Genomic DNA, 17,934 nt, shown 5'->3' on the forward strand with positions numbered 1-17,934 from the left:
CGCGCCGCGGGACCACCGGACCCTCCGCAGGCACGTCTGCAAGAGGTCCCCGAAGTCAGGGTACCGGCGATCGGTAGCGCGCCCTGCGGCGCACCGCCCTGCTTGGGGCGGCCGCATTCCTAGAGCCACCCCTGCTCACTGTGGTCTGTGAATGCTGCGTGGGGGGTGTTGGCCTGGGAGAAAGGTCTGCACTGGGAGATGGGAGACTGGCCTTGAGGGAAGATGCCTGAGCATGTAATGTGAGAACCCAGGAAGGGGTTAGAGGCCAGGTGACTCCTCTGCTTGGGAAGCTGAACAAAGGCCTGGGGGAGGAGACGCTGGGGAGTGAGGGGGTTTTCAGGAGCTGGCTGGGGAATGGAGGGAAGCACAGATAGGGCTCTGACCTCCGAAGGGGGCAGTGGTGCTCCTGGGACCCCAAGATGGATCTAATTGGGGAGGATCCTGTTGTCTGTGCCTCCAAAACCTGTCTTGGACTGTGTTCCTGTTGTCTAAATAAACCTGCTTTACCGGCTGGCTGAGAGTCATAGTGGGGGTGCACGGCCTTGACTCCCCGACACTCCGTGACAGAGATTGACACTCATCTCTTGCTGTTCTGCTTACATATTACTATCTCGCCTTTCAGTTTCCCCTTTTCTCCACCCCCTCCCCCCCACACACACACTATCTCATTAAGAAACAGCTCATCTGCATGGGTCAACTTTCCGCTCATTCAGACTGATGCAACTCCACTGAGTTAATACTGATCTTCAACAGTGTAAGTGTGGAAAATCATGCCCCAAATCTCCTGCTAGCAAGAAGAGGCAACCCCTCAGCTGGTGCCATAGCTCCATCAGATCTGCCCCCTAATAGCTTTTCTGGAGGAACGGGAAAGGCCGTTAAATATGGAATAGCAGATCCACAGTCATTTTTGTTAAGGTTAGCACTGCTGTCATGGCAGCCACCCAGGAGGGATGGAAAAGAACAGAAGCTTCTGTCTCAGATGCTGCAGGCAGGACACAAGGACAGCTAGCGCTTTCGGCCCCTGGATCCTGACTCATGCAATGGACTTGGGAGACCATCTCACTGTAGCTTTCTCATTCCCAGAGAGATGCTCACGCTGCTTCAGCCTGTGGTGCCGAGTACAGCGTATAACAGAGCTGAGTCATTTTTAAGGCCGGCCAGACTTGGAACAGACTAGAGAGAAAGAAAAAAAGATAGGCTAGTATAGAGAAGTGGGGTGAAATGATGTACCAAGACAGAGACAGCAGGAATCTAAAGCGTCAGTGTGACAAAGTGGGATTTTCCTTGTTATGGTGTATGTGTGTCTTACTGTTGAGCCTATGTGAATTTTACTGTTTTGCATGAATACTGTGTGTGCCTCAGTTTCCTGCATGCTGCACTAATACCTGGGTGGTGGGAATAGAGGTGTGACTTTGGCTGAGACCTCTGGGGCAGGTGAGGCTGCTCCAGCTGCCTGCACATATGCTATGACTGGTGCTCTTTGTAACCTGATACCCAGGAGGGGGACTACACCCAAGTGACGCCCAGGTGACTTGCCTGGCAAGCAGGACAAAGCCAAGGAGGCGGAGCAATGGGGGGTGCCGGAGGTCGGGTTGCTGGAAGCTAGGCAGTCTGCTTGGGAGGACTGGTAGAGGGGGAGTCCAGAGCTTCTGGATGGACTTGGCTGAAAGTCACTGATTTGGAGCAAAGAATCCTGTGGCACCTTATAGACTAACAGACGTTTTGCAGCATGAGCTTTCGAATAAGTGGGTATTCACCCACGAAAGCTCATGCTGCAAAACGTCTCTTAGTCTATAAGGTGCCACAGGATTCTTTGCTGCTTTTACAGAACCAGACTAACACGGCTACCCCTCTGATACTAGTCACTGATTTCTCTGCTAACAAGTTCAATTCTACCCGCTGCATTCCTGTCAACTAATAAACCTTCTGTTTTACTAGCTGGCTGAGAGTCACTGCTGACTGCCGAGTTGGGGTGCAGGGCCCCGTCCGGGTGGACTCGCTGCAGGAAGCGCACAGTGTGGAAGGGGATGCTCAGATCCAGGAAGATCGAAGCTGTGTAAGCATCTTGCCCTGGAGACAGTGCGCTCACAAGGCGGAGGGTCCCCCAGAGTCCTGACTGGCCTTGTATGGAGAAGTTCCAGAACATAACCTGAGGACTCTGTGACAGTCAGCTCCGATAATATGGTGATGCGCACCTTCTGAGAACAAAAATAAAGTATCCCAGAGGTTATTTAGGGTGCAATTATAAGTAGGTGAGGGACATTTCCCTACTTTAAGGTGTGCGTGATTGGGGGGGACCACAGCCTCCCCGCCAAATTTGAGCCTGTAAAGTGGGCAATCCCAGGCCCAAAATTAGCAACTGAGCCCTACCTCATCCCCTCACTGGCTGTGGGGCTAACCCCTGATTAGCAGAGGTAAGAGCTCTGCTCCCCAGCTGACATGCCAAGGTAGTAGCACTAGGCTCTGCCTGCCAGGGGAGCCAGAGGAAGGGGGACAACATCCCCCTCTCGTCATCACAGCTAGCCAGAGGCCAGGAAGGCCACATGAGAGGATGATCCTAAAATGGTCATCAAGGGGTTATCCAGAATATTATGGCCTGGTGACATGCTTCAGCCCATCCTGTTTAGTCAATGGGGATTTTATTCCTGCCCCCTCTTGTAACTTGTGATGCGGTTGAAGGAAGCAGCAAGCTCCCAGCCTGCGGGGCGGGGACTAGGCTGGTTGCTGTTGCACAGGGCAGTCCTTTTATAGAAGGGCACCAGCCAGCTCCCTGTCCTGTGTGCGTTGGGGGAGACATTACTGGTGGGAGGATGGGGAGAGACATCCCTGTTAGGCTGGACCCAAAGGTGAGACAGAACATGCCTGGGACACACAGTGTGCTCCGGTAAGGAACACCCAGACTAAGCAGGACGGTGGGAGGGGGGACACAAGCACTAAAGGAGACATAGTGCTGGGGAGGTACACAGACATTTATCTATCTCCCACCAGCCATGGTGGGCCCTGTGGCACCATGGGAGTGGCAGTGGCGCCTGTGTCCATTTCCTGTCAGCCACTGCCAGGCCCAGCTGGACTTCCCATTTCCGGTGCGAGTCCAGAAGCAGAAGTTGCCATGAGGTGGTGCCGTGAAGGGTGGTGCTGTTGTCAGGCGAAAGCAGGAGGAGTAGGTGGGAATCCGTGCTACCATGGGGAGGTGACACCCTTGCTGTGAAAGGGCCCCGGCATTATGGGAGATGTCATCTCCCTGCCATGCCATGCTCTGCACCGGACCCAGCCTGTGGAGCTGAAGTAGGGAACTCCATACCCCAACACATCAGGCACCCTCATTCTCAATTCCCTTGTCCCTGCCGCCACCCCACCCCATCAGTTATAGAACGGGAGGAAACTTTACTTCTGGGAGGAAGATCCAGGGAACTACAGGCCAGACAGTCTCACCTCAGTCCCTGGAAAAATCATGGAACAGGTCCTCAAGGAATCAATTCTGAACCACTTAAAGGAGGGGAAGTGATCAGGAACAGTCAGCATGGATTCACCAAGGGCAAGTCATGCCTGACTAACCTTAATTGCCTTCTATGATGAGATAACCGGTTCTGTGGATGAGGGGAAACCAGTGGATGTGCTATTTCTGGACTTTAGCAAAGCCTTTGATACAGTCTCCCACTGTATTCTTGCCAGCAAGTTAAAGAAGTATGGGCTGGATGAATGGACAGTAAGGTGGATAGAAAACTGGCTAGATGGTCGGGCTCAACGGGTAGTGATCAATGGGTCCATGTCTAGTTGGCGGCCGGTATCAAGTGGAGTGCCCCAAGGGTCGGTGCTGGGGCCGGTTTTGTTCAATATCTTCATTAACGATCTGGAGGATGGTGTGGACTGCACCCTTAGCAAGTTTGCAGATGACACTAAACTGGGAGGAGTGGTAGATACGCTGGAGGGTAGGGATAGGATACAGAGGGACCTAGACAAATTAGAGGATTGGGCCAAAAGAAATATGATGAGGTTCAACAAGGACAAGTGCAGAGTCCTGCACTTAGGACGGAAGAATCCCATGCACTGCTACAGACTAGGGACCGAATGGCTGGGCAGCAGTTCTGCAGAAAAGGACCTAGGGGTTACGGTGGACGAAAAGCTGAATATGAGTCAACAGTGTGCCCTCGTTGCCAAGAAGGCTAATGGCATTTTGGGTTGTATAAGTAGGGGCATTTCCAGCAGATCGAGGGATGTGATCATTCCCCTCTATTCAGCACTGGTGAGGCCTCATTTGGAGTACTGTGTCCAGTTTTGGGCCCCACACTACAAGAAGGATGTGGATAAATTGGAGAGAGTCCAGCGGAGGGCAACAAAAATGATTAGGGGGCTGGAGCACATGACTTATGAGGAGAGGCTGAGGAACTGGGATTGTTTAGCCTGCAGAAGAGAAGAATGAGGGGGGATTTGATAGCTGCTTTCAACTACCTCAAAGGGGGTTCCAAAGAGGATGGATCTAGACTGTTCTCAGTGGTAGAAGATGACAGAACAAGGAGTAATGGTCTCAAGTTGCAGAGGGGGAGGTTTAGGTTGGACATTAGGAAAACCTTTTTCACTAGTAGGGTGGTGAAGAACTGGAATGGGTTACCTAGGGAGGTGGAGGAATCTCCTTCCTTAGAGGTTTTTAAGGTCAGGCTTGACAAAGCCCTGGCTGGGATGATTTAGTTGGGTTTGGTCCTGCTTTGAGCAGGGGGCTGGACTAGATGACCTCCTGAGGTCCCTTCCAACCCTGAGATTCTATGATTCTATGCTCACTGTTCCTGGTTGGACTCTAATAGAGCGAGTACCAGAGCATCTTAACTTCCATTCACTGTTCTGGTTGGACTCTAACAGAATCTTAACTTCCAAATTGGGAAAGAGAGTGTTTTTCCATTGGCGATTTACCAGCAAGTGTATGTGATGGACGCGTTACAGAGTAGGCAGCTACTTCACTGCCTCACCCTGTTTGCTTTTCTTTTTCAATAGCTTTAACCCTAAAGCAAAGCTCACAAATGCTCCAATAAGGACACACATTGCTTGTTTCATAGTAAATATAGAAATATGTGGCTGAAAATCCTCATTATTCAGAATAATGTGGAAACTAACACTTTAAAGTGAAGACCCTAGGTTTGATTGTTAATTAGTCGTGCCCCCAGTAATAAAACTTCCAAGGATGCTCCAAATTATTAATAAATTGTTTATAAAATTCATTTCTAGTTGAACTTGTTTTTAAGCAATAACCAAGCTCTCTAATGTTTACAATTACACAATTTTTGGACAACCTTTTTAATGCAAAGACCTGTTTTAAGCCCCGCTTGGACACCAGTTACATGTGGGATAATTACTGTTTGAAATGTATGAAGTATTTTTGGTCTTTAGACAAGGTTAACCATTTGTATGTAGGAATATGACTGAATCTGGTCACATCTGGGCAGGTGTGCATCCCAACAGGCTTGGTCTCAAAAGCCTGCAAGAGAGGAGATGTGGGAGGAGTGCAAGAGACTCCTACTGTGGTACTGGGTGCTAGAGTGATGCGGAAATGGGTGTAACCAGCCTATTGATCCATAGGTGTTGAATCCATTTCTGTTCATTCACTGGGGGTGATGCAGAGCAGATGGGAGCGGGAGGCAGGGAGAGCAAGAGCTCACGCCTCAGTAGAGCTTTGGGAACCGAAGACTCTTTCTTGGGTTATTTCCTGTGCTTGCAGAAGACTCCTCAGGCCAGTGGAGCGGAGCAGGGCAAGAGTCTCAGCCCCAGGAAGAGGATCTGGAAGAAATGGACCTGCGCAATCTAGACATCCAACTTTCCAGAGGCATGTAACCAAAGATACTCAGTCCTCACCTCTTCCACATCACTGGGCAAGAGTTCCTGGTCACGGCATGCTAGCCCTGCTCTCTACCTTGCTTCAGCGGATGTGTGCATTCTGGTTAGGGGAGATCTCTGTGGGATAAAGGCAAGGGGAAAGGACAATAGAATGTGATCATTTTGGATGTGGGAGCAGCCTGGTGCCTCTTACATATAGCCATGACTGCCTTGGGGACTAGCAATCACCGGAGCCAACTACCTTTACATTCCCTGCCACTCGCTTGATGTTCTTGGGTTGTGTTTCCTGCAAGGGAGACCTGGTGGAGAATCACTTCAGCTCTGTCCTGAGATTGAGCGGTAGGACAGCCTGGCTTTGAGACATATGTCAGGCAAGATCAGCTGGGAGCTGAGGACTGTTACTCTCTCTGAGATGAGTGGCAGCGTTAGAGGGGGACTTGAAAGAGCTATAGCCACCCCTAAATTTGCCTCAACCTTCCTGTATCCACCCATCCCAGCGCAAAGGTAAAATGTTAGGGAGACACTTTACTGGTGCTGTCAATGGCCTCCAGAGCTCGGCGCCTGACCAGAAGCTGCCGTTCTCAGCCCCCCCACTCCCCTCATGTCAGAGCCACCAGCTGCATAGGGTGGCTAACTTTCTAATTTGGGAAAACTGGATGCTGAGCAGTGGAACTTCCCTGCCCCCTGCTGCACCTCGTCTATGAAAGCACAGCTCCTGCTCCTTCTCTTCCCTCAAGGGCCTCCCTCCCCACCTTCCCCACCCTGTCGCTCGCTGATCTCCTCACCTCCCTCCCCCCACCAGCTGAGCAGGCCTTGAGGGGCGTGATGGCTTGGATCACAGAAACACCACTGGGCACTGCCACCTGTTGTACCAAGACTACGCCAGCACCCTGTCTTGTTGAGCCAGACATGCCCATCTGCTCCAGCACAGACCCAGGGTCTGAACCGCATGCCCCAAAGCTGCAGACTTAACCTGAAAGCAACTTACGGAAATGTTCCTGTCTTTAACACTCAGAAGTCTCCCAATGGGTTCTAAACCCCAAATATATCCATTTTACCCTGTCTAAAGCTTATACAGGGTAAACATAAATTGTTCACCTGCTATAACACTGATAGAGAGATATGCACAGCTGCTTGCCCCCCGACATACTCTGGGTTAATTAATAAGTAAAAAGTGATTTTATTAAATACAGCTAGTAGGATTTAAGTGGTTCCAAGTAGGAGCAGACAGAACAAAGCAAATTACCAAGTAAAATAAAATAAAACACGCAAATCTCAGCTGTTCTCCTAAGCTCGGGATGTGTGTGTGACTGGGGCAGGACGCTGGAGGTACAGCTGTTCTCCCAGGGTTGGGGGGGGGCTGTGTGTGTGACTGGGGCGTTAAACTTCCCCGATGAGTCAAAGCCCTGAGGTTGCCTTAGCAGCTACTCTCTTGCAAAATAACGAGGCAGGCAAACTAGTGCCAGTAGCATATGAATGTAAAAAAACTTCAAGGTGCTGAGTTAAATTTTGATCCTTGTGAGCCTGAATGTTTATCAGCTGTTTGGGCAATCCAGTCTTTTGACCCGCTCACGAGCACAGCCCTGATCACAATTCAAAGTACTCATACCCCACTCAACTATAGCTTCTCTGACAAACTGATAGGAAGCAGGGTCACCAATACACCTGTGGGCTCAATGAACCCTCATTCCGATCAATATAGGGGTCGTTACCAAAACCGTATCTAAGATCGATTTATTGACTCACACTTTAATTGAAAAAGGAACTAAGCATGAATGTCCGAGGTTACTTTAGAACAAAAACTTGCACTGGTAGAGGCACCCTCCTTAAGGACAGGAGAAACAGATCTGGTTTACTGATGGCAGCTCAGAAGTAATTAAGGGGAAACGGTATAGTAAATATGCTGCCATAAACCTATGGAAGGAAGTGAATCAAGGGCATTTATAGCATGGCTCAGCGCAACATGCAGAGCTTCATGTCGTATATCATGTTTTAAAATGATATTGACGCTTTCCTGGACCAAGCTATATCTATGCAGACAGTGATTTTTGCGTGAAAGGCATACAGGATTGGATATTTGACTGGCAACGAAATCATTGGGACGGAGCAGATGGGAAGGAGCTAGCGTATCTAGGAGAATGGGAATGTATCCATTCTTCGACGGCAAGGAACCCCAATCAGTTACAAAGCCCACAGCAGTGACAGAAGTGTGGAACCGCCAAGGCGACGCTATCACCCAGCGGCAAAATAGAGCAATTGCTACTAGAAGCCAGCTACGCGCCTGAGCTCATTTCTGGTACGCTGCTGCCATCTAGCGATGGAAGTGATAATTGCAGCCAAACTCAGGGGAAAACGGCGGGGAAGAAGCTGACTGAAGCGGCACATCGGTTCACGCATGACGGGACAGAAGGGACCTAAGAAGGCTAAGGCAGTAGCAGACTGAGACGGTATGGAAGATGATGAGTACATTGGTGCAAAATTGTGTGCACTATGCAAAAGCTCGTTCCCCGCACTGGCAACCAATGAGGCACCTGGGACCATGGCATAATATACAGATAGTTTTCATTGATAAGCTGCCGAGAAGAAACGAAGGATTCCAGTAGTTGTTGGTTAGTATAGATTCATTTTCAGGATGGGTGGACGCATTCCCCACTAGGGCTAATAGTGCAAGAACTGCAGCTAAAAGGCTTTTCACTGAAGTGTACAGCTATGGAACCCCTGAGACTCAGATAATGAAAGTGCATTTGTGGGGCAAATTTTAACGATAATGTTACAAGCCCTAGAGATCAGCCAGAAATGCCACATTCCATACTGACCCCAGTCCTCTCTTCAGGTAAGAAGAATAAATAGCACTATTAAAGAGGTATTGTGAAAAGTAGTATACCATACTGGTATATGTATGGCCTGAGATCCAACCATGCCAGATTAATTTCAGTCAATCAATTAAGTTAATGATTGATCCTGCACATTTTACTATACACCACAAGGATCATCCCACACAAGTCCAGAATGATTATTTCCAATGGTTTAAACAATTACAGGAGGCTAAAACCTTGGGGATTCCTGGCACAGTTATTCACTTTGGGAACATTCAATGCACATTGGGGATCCGGTGGTTTGATTTCACCACTGAAAACCAGATCCAAATTATACCACTATCTATGTGTTACATGGGTCCTTTGAGTTACTTACTGGCTAAACATCACACCCTATGACCGTGACGGTATATTGGAGTTTAGCACACCTATCCAGCCTACCATAGATTACAATCGTCATTGTCAACCTGTTCTTCCTGGATACCATGGGTTTCCACCTTTTAAGCCAGGAACCCTAGCGACTCAGACAATATCAATATGGGTGAATGGAACTAAATTGGTAGGAAATACAACAGTCTAGTTTTAAATGGTCCACAACCATAAAAGTAACTCATCCTCATCAGCTGAAGATGAAGCCTCCCATAGAGATGCAAGTAAAACTACACCTTTCACTAAACTGGACCAGGAATAATTTGACTCTAACATGGCCTGAATGTGCACAATAGAGCGCCGTCATATTTGAAGCATGGTCCAAATTCTTCCAATTAACACATCCCGTCCCTCGTCACTGTCGAGCTATAGCAGATACTTTTAAAGAGTTATAGGAACAGGGACAGGAATTATAAATTCAGTAGACCTAGAAGGGCATTGAAAAATAAGGCAAGCATTGCATCATACTATTGTACGGGGGCAAGAGCACCAGATCACTGAATTGGTACAAACTTGGGATGATACAAAGAACGTGCAATAGCATACTTGAAAATATGTTAACCAGGCATTCTGGGCTCAAGAGCAAGCAAAATTATGTTAGCCTTCCGGTGTTCCAGCGGGGATCTGGCAGCCCTACTCCAGCAGCGGTGCAGACCTGAGCCCGAGCAAGGGGCAGGGGTGCCAAGAGAAGACCACTGGCCATGATTCCACACATTGGGGGGGTCACCACGCAGGGCAGGTAGAAGTTCCAAGTCTCCTCACAGCAACCCCGACTGACCCACCCTGGCTCCCCAACGGCTCTGCTGATCCCCGAGCCGGGCCCGCTGCCAGGCAGCTCCTAAGGGCTGCAAGCAGTCCAAGGGCGGCAGCACGCTGAGGAGACCACAGCGCTGCAGCCACGCGACCCGTGGCACCAGCTGCCGCCCACTGCCCGTGGGCAGACTTCTCACGGAATGTTACTAGATCTTACAAATGCTATTCCGATGCATTGCTGGCAATTTGGCAGAGAACTGTTTGGGAAAACAGCGAAACATGAGAAATTCACTTTGGATTATTGGGAAGCACGAATTCCTCCTGCTCCCATCTTAACTTTGCTATTCGGATGCACAGCTAGCAACTTGACGGAGATACGCTGTGAAAACATTGCTAAACATGACCCATTCATTACAGGTCACTGATAGGTACGAATTTCTCTTTGAAATATGCACAACATAGCATTCGGTTGCACTGTTAAGCCTTTCGTTAGAGCTCCTTCCGTGAAAATAGCAAGCCATGACCCTTTCGAGCCTTATCTCTGCGAGCGAGGAAAGTCTAATGGAATCCTCCTTCTGCAATTCTCATGGACTGATGAGACTATGGCCGTTATACGTTGTGAAAACAGCGAAACATGAGAAATACACTGCGGATTATTGGGAAGCACGAATTCCTCCTGCTCCCATTCTAAAATTGATATACGGATGCACAGCTAGCAACTTGACCGAGCTACGCTGTGAAAACAGCTATACCTGAGCAATTCATTCGAAATCACTCGTAGGCACGAATTTCTCCTGGTAACAAGCTAAAAAGGCAATTAGGTTCCACTGCTGGCCATTTGGAAGAGCTCCGTTTGTGAAAATTCATAAAAAGGAGAAGTTCAGTGCAAACCACTGCTAGGCAACACTTTCTCCTAGACCCATCTTACAAATGCTATTCCGCTGCATTGCTGGCAATTTGGCAGAGCTCCGTCTGGGAAAACAGCGAAATGTGAGAAATTAATTGCGGATTATTGGTATTCATGAATTTCGCCTGGTACCATCCTAAAATTGCTATTATGATGCACTGCTGTCAATTTGACAGAGGTACGATTTGAGCGAAGGTTTCAAAGCAGCTAAACATGAGAAACAATTCCAAACCATTGTTAAGCACCAATTCCTCCTGTTCCCATCCTAAACTTGCTATTCGGATGCACAGCAACAACATGACCGAGATACGCTGTGAAAACAGCTACACATGAGCAATTCATTCCAAATCTTTCGTAGGCACGAATTGCTCCTGGAACCACCCTAAAAATGCTATTCGATTACACTCCTGCCCATTTGGCAGAGATCCGTTTCAGAAACTAGCTAAATATCAGGTATTCATTCAAGACGTAAACTAGGCACTTGAAAAGAACTAACGAAGAATTATTAAGGCCACATAAGTGCTAGACACGACTTTCCCCTTGAACCAACCTCCAATTGCTATTCGAAAGCACTGATGGCTATTTGGCAGAGTTCCTTTCGTGAAAATTGCTAAAAAGGAGACGTTCAGTGCAAAGCACTGCTAGGCAACACTTTCTCCTGGAACCATTTTACAAATGCTATTCGGTTGCATTGCTGGCCATAAGACTAATCTGTGTGTGTGAAAATTGATACATGAGAAATTCATGCAGGCTCATTGCTAGGCACAGTTTTCTCTGAGAATCGTCTTTCACAAGCCAATAGCATCCCCTGCTGGACAATTGGTGAGATTCCTTTCGTGACCATTGATAAACATGACCCATTCATTACAGGTCACTGATAGGTACGAATTTCTCTTTGAATCATCCACAAAATAGCATTCGGTTGCACTGTTAAGCCTTTTGTTAGAGCTCCTTCCGTGAAAATAGCAAGCCATGACCCTTTCGAGCCTTATCTCTGCGAGCGAGGAAAGTCTAAAGGAATCGTCCTCCTTCTGCAATTCTGATGCACTGCTGAGAAGTTGGCAGTTATACGTTGTGAAAACAGCGAAACATGAGAAATACACTGCGGATTATTGGGAAGCACGAATTCCTCCTGCTCCCATCCTAAAATTGATATTCGGATGCACAGCTAGCAACTTGACGAAGATACGCTGTGAAAACAGCTATACCTGAGCAATTCATTCGAAATCACTCGTAGGCACGAATTTCTCATGGAAACACGCTAAAAATGCTATTCGGTTCAACTGCTGGCCATTTGGAAGAGCTCGGTTTGTGAAAATTCCTAAAAAGGAGACGTTCAGTGCAAACCACTGCTAGGCAACACTTTCCCCTAGACCCATCTTACAAATGCTATCCCGATGCATTGCTGGCAATTTGGCAGAGATCCGTTTGGGAAAACAGCGAAATGTGAGAATTAATTGGTATTCATGAATTTCTCCTGGTACCATCCTAAAATTGCTATTATAATGCATTGCTCTCAATTTGACATGGGTACTATTTGAGCGAAGGTTTCAAAGCAGCTAAACATGAGAACAAATTCCACACCATTGTTAAGCAAGATTTCCTCCTGGTCCCATCCAAAACTTGCTATTCGGACGCAGAGCAACAACATGACCGAGAAACGCTGTGAAAACAGCTACACATGAGCAATTCATTCCAAATCTTTCGTATGCACGAATTTCACCTGGAACCACCCTAAAAATGCTATTCGATTACACTCCTGCCCATTTTGCAGAGATCCATTTGTGAAAATAGATACACATCAGTTATTCATTCAAGACGTAAACTAGGCACTTGAGTAGAGCTAATGAAGAATTATTAAGCCCACATCAGTGATGGACACGACTTTCCCCTTGAACCAACCTCCAATTGCTATTCGAAAGCGCTGGTGGATATTTGGCAGAGTTCCTTTCGTGAACATTGCTAAACATGACATCCATTAGCTCTTTTCAAGTGCCTAGTTTACGTCTTGAATGAATACCTGATCTTTAGCTATTTTCACAAACGGATCTCTGCCAAATTGCCAGCAATGCATCTGGATAGCATTTGTAAGATGGCTCTAGGGGAAAGTGTTGCCTAGCAGTGGTTTTCACTGAACGTGTCCTTTTTAGGAATTTTCACAAACGGAGCTCTTCCAAATGGCCAGCAGTGGAACCGAAAATCATTTTTAGCGTATTTCCAGGAGAAATTCGTGCCTACGAGTGATTTCGAATGAATTGCGCAGGTACAGCTGTTTTCACAGTGTATCTTCGTCAAGTTGCTAGCTGTGCATCCGAATATCAATTTTAGGATGGGAGCAGGAGGAATTCGTGCTTCCATATAATCCGCAGTGTATTTCTCATGTTTCGCTGTTTTCACAACGTATAACTGCCAAAGTCTCATCAATCTATGAGAATTGCAGAAGGAGGATGATTCCATTAGACTTTCCTCGCTCGCAGAGATAAGGCTCGAAAGGGTCATGGCTTGCTATTTTCACGGAAGGAGCTCTAACAAAAGGCTTAACAGTGCAACCGAATGCTATTTTGTGTATATTTCAAATAGAAATTCGTACATATCCGTGACCTGTAATGAATGGGTCATGTTTAGCAATGTTCACGAAAGGAATCTCACCAATTTTCCAGCAGGGGATGCTATTGGCTTGTGAAAGACGATTCTCAGAGAAAACCGTGCCTAGCAATGAACTTGCATGAATTTCTCATGTATCAATTTCCACACACACAGATTAGTCTTATAGCCAGCAATGAAACCGAATAGCATTTGTAAAATGGTTCCAGGAAAAAGTGTTGCCTAGCAGTGCTTTGCACTGAACGTCTCCTTTATAGCACTTTTCACGAAAGGAACTCTGCCAAATAGTCACCAGTGCTTTCGAATAGCAAATGGAGGTTGGTTCACAGGGAAAGCCGTGTCTAGCACTGATGCGGGCTTAATAATTCTTCATTAGCTCTTTTCCAGTGCCTAGCTTACGTCTTGAATGACGGATCTCTGCCAAATGGGCAGGAGTGTAATCGAATAGCATTGTTAGGGTGGTTCCAGGAGCAATTCGTGCCTACGAAAGATTTGGAATGAATTGCTCATGTGTAGCTGTTTTCACAGCGTATCTCGGTCATGTTGTTGCTGTGCATCCGAATAGGAAGTTTTGTATGGGATCAGGAGGAATTGGTGCTTAACAATGGTGTGGAATTTTTTCTCATGTTTAGCTGCTTTGAAACCTTCACTCAAATCGTACCCCTATCAAATTGAGAGCAGTGCATCTTAATAGCAATTTTGGGATGGTACCAGGAGAAATTCATGAATACCAATAATCCGCAAAGAATGTCTCACATTTCGCTGTTTTCCCAAACTGATTGCCAAATTGCCAGCAATGCATCGGAATAGCATTTGTAAGATAGAGTAACATTCCGTGAGAAGTCTGTCACTAGCCCGGTGGTGGGGCTGAGGTGGGCTAGAAGGAAAATTTGGGGGACTACGGCAGAGGTGGGCGAGCGGAGCCGGGCAGTGGGCGCCAGCTGGTCCCACGGGGCGGGTGGCTGCAGCGCTGTGGTCTCCTCAGCGTGCGGCCGCCCTTGGACTGCTTGCAGCCCTTAGGAGCTGCCTGGCAGCGGGCCCGGCTCGGGGATCAGCAGAGCCGTTGGGGAGCCAGGGTGGGTCAGTCGGGGTTGCTGTGAGGAGACTTGGACCTTCTACCTGCCCTGAGTGGTGACCCCCCAATGTGTGGAGACGTGGCCAGTGGTCTTCTCTTGGCACCCCTGCCCCTTGCTCGGGCCTAGGTCTGCACCGCTGCTGGAGTAGGGCTGCCAGATCCCCGCTGGAAGGCTAACATAATTTTGCTTGCTCTTGAGCCCAGAATGCCTGGTTAACATATTTCAAAGTATGCTATTGCACGTTCTTTGTATCATCCCAAGTTTGTACCAATTCAGTGATCTGGTGCTCTTGCCCCCGTACAATAGTATGATGCAATGCTTGCCTTATTTTTCAATGCCCTTCTAGGTCTACTCAATTTATAATTCCTGTCCCTGTTCCTATAACTCTTTAAAAGTATCTGCTATAGCTCGACAGTGACGAGGGACGGGATGTGTTAATTGGAAGAATTTGGACCATGCTTCAAATATGACGGCGCTCTATTGTGCACATTCAGGCCATGTTAGAGTCAAATTATTCCTGGTCCAGTTTAGTGAAAGGTGTAGTTTTACTTGCATCTCTATGGGAGGCTTCATCTTCAGCTGATGAGGATGAGTTACTTTTATGGTTGTGGACCATTTAAAACTGGACTGTTGTATTTCCTACCAATTTAGTTCCATTCACCCATATTGATATTGTCGGAGTCGCTAGGGTTCCTGGTTTAAAAGGTGGAAACCCATGGTATCCAGGAAGAACAGGTTGACAATGACGATTGTAATCTATGGTAGGCTGGGTAGGTGTGCTACACATAGATAGTGGTATAATTTGATCTGGTTTTCAGTGGTGAAATCAAACCACCGGATCCCCAATGTGCATTGAATGTTCCCAAAGTGAATAACTGTGCCAGGAATCCCCAAGGTTTTAGCCTTCTGTAATTGTTTAAACCATTGGAAATAATCATTCTGGACTTGTGTGGGATGATCCTTGTGGTGTATAGTAAAATGTGCAGGATCAATCATTAACTTAATTGATTGACTGAAATTAATCTGGCATGGTTGGATCTCAGGCCATACATATACCAGTATGGTATACTACTTTTCACAATACCTCTTTAATAGTGCTATTTATTCTTCTTACCTGAAGAGAGGACTGGGGTCAGTATGGAATGTGGCATTTCTGGCTGATCTCTAGGGCTTGTAACATTATCGTTAAAATTTGCCCCACAAATGCACTTTCATTATCTGAGTCTCAGGGGTTCCATAGCTGTACACTTCAGTGAAAAGCCTTTTAGCTGCAGTTCTTGCACTATTAGCCCTAGTGGGGAATGCGTCCACCCATCCTGAAAATGAATCTATACTAACCAACAACTACTGGAATCCTTCGTTTCTTCTCGGCAGCTTATCAATGAAAACTATCTGTATATTATGCCATGGTCCCAGGTGCCTCATTGGTTGCCAGTGCGGGGAACGAGCTTTTGCATAGTGCACACAATTTTGCACCAATGTACTCATCATCTTCCATACCGTCTCAGTCTGCTACTGCCTTAGCCTTCTTAGGTCCCTTCTGTCCCGTCATGCGTGAACCGATGTGCCGCTTCAGTCAGCTTCTTCCCCGCCGTTTTCCCCTGGGTTTGGCTGCAATTATCACTTCCATCGCTAGATGGCAGCAGCGTATCAGAAATGAGCTCAGGCGCGTAGCTGGCTTCTAGTAGCAATTGCTCTGTTTTGCCGCTGGGTGATAGCGTCGCCTCGGCGTTTCCACACTTCTGTCCTTGCTGTGGGCTTTGTGGGGGTTCCTTGCCTTCGAAGAATGGATACATTCCCATTCTCCTAGGTACGCTAGCTCCTTCCCATCTGCTCCGTCCCAATGATTTCGTTGCCAGTCAAATATCCAATCCTGTATGCCTTTCACGCAAAAATCACTGTCTGCATAGATATAGCTTGGTCCGGGAAAGCGTCAATATCATTTTAAAACATGATATATGACATGAAGCTCTGCATGTTGCGCTGAGCCATGCTCTAAATGCCCTTGATTCACTTCCTTCCATAGGTTTATGGCAGCATATTTACTATACCGTTTCTCCTTAATTACTACTGAGGCCATCAGTAAACCAGATCTGTTTCTCCTGTCCTTAAGGAGGGTGCCTCTACCAGTGCAAGTTTTTGTTCTAAAGTAACCTCGGACATTCATGCTTAGTTCCTTTTTCAATTAAAGTGTGAGTCAATAAATCCATCTTAGATACGGTTTTGGTAACGACCCCTATATTGATCGGAATGAGGGTTCATTGAGCCCACAGGTGTATTGGTGACCCTGCTTCCTATCAGTTTGTCAGAGAAGCTATAGTTGAGTGGGGTATGAGTACTTTGAATTGTGATCAGGGCTGTGCTCGTGAGCGGGTCAAAAGACTGGATTGCCCAAACAGCTGATAAACATTCAGGCTCACAAGGATCAAAATTTAACTCAGCACCTTGAAGTTTTTTTACATTCATATGCTACTGGCACTAGTTTGTCTGCCTCGTTATTTTGCAAGAGAGTAGCTGCTAAGGCAACCTCAGGGCTTTGCCTCATCGGGGAAGTTTAACGCCCCAGTCACACAAACAGCCCACCTCCCCACAACCCTGGGAGAACAGCTGTACCTCCAGCGTCCTGCCCCAGTCACACACACATCCCGAGCTTAGGAGAACAGCTGAGATTTGCGTGTTTTATTTTATTTTACTTGGTAATTTGCTTTGTTCTGTCTGCTCCTACTTGGAACCACTTAAATCCTACTAGTTGTATTTAATAAAAATCACTTTTTACTTATTAATTAACCCAGAGTATGTTGGGGGGCAAGCAGCTGTGCATATCTCTCTATCAGTGTTATAGCAGGTGAACAATTTATGTTTACCCCGTATAAGCTATAGACAGGGTAAAATGGGTATATTTGGGGTTTAGAACCCATTGGGAGACTTCTGAGTATTAAAGACAGGAACATTTCCGTAAGTTGCTTTCAGGTTAAGTCTGCAGCTTTGGGGCATGCGGTTCAGACCCTGGGTCTGTGCTGGAGCAGATGGGCATGTCTGGCTCAACAAGACAGGGTGCCGGAGTAGTCTTGGTACAACAGGTGGCAGTGCCCAGTGGTGTTTCTGTGATCCAAGCCATCACGCCCCTCAAGGCCTGCTCAGCTGGTGGGGGGAGGGAGGTGAGGAGATCAGCGAGCGACAGGGTGGGGAAGGTGGGGAGGGAGGCCCTTGAGGGAAGAGAAGGAGCAGGAGCTGTGCTTTCATAGACGAGGTGCAGCAGGGGGCAGGGAAGTTCCACTGCTCAGCATCCAGTTTTCCCAAATTAGAAAGTTAGCCACCCTATGCAGCTGGTGGCTCTGACATGAGGGGAGTGGGGGGGCTGAGAACGGCAGCTTCTGGTCAGGCGCCGAGCTCTGGAGGCCATTGACAGCACCAGTAAAGTGTCTCCCTAACATTTTACCTTTGGCTCCGGTGATTGCTAGTCCCCAAGGCAGTCATGGCTATAGGTAAGAGGCACCAGGCTGCTCCCACATCCAAAATGATCACA

This window comes from Mauremys reevesii, linkage group 23 (assembly GCF_016161935.1).
Source record: "Mauremys reevesii isolate NIE-2019 linkage group 23, ASM1616193v1, whole genome shotgun sequence".
Taxonomy (NCBI): domain Eukaryota; kingdom Metazoa; phylum Chordata; order Testudines; family Geoemydidae; genus Mauremys; species Mauremys reevesii.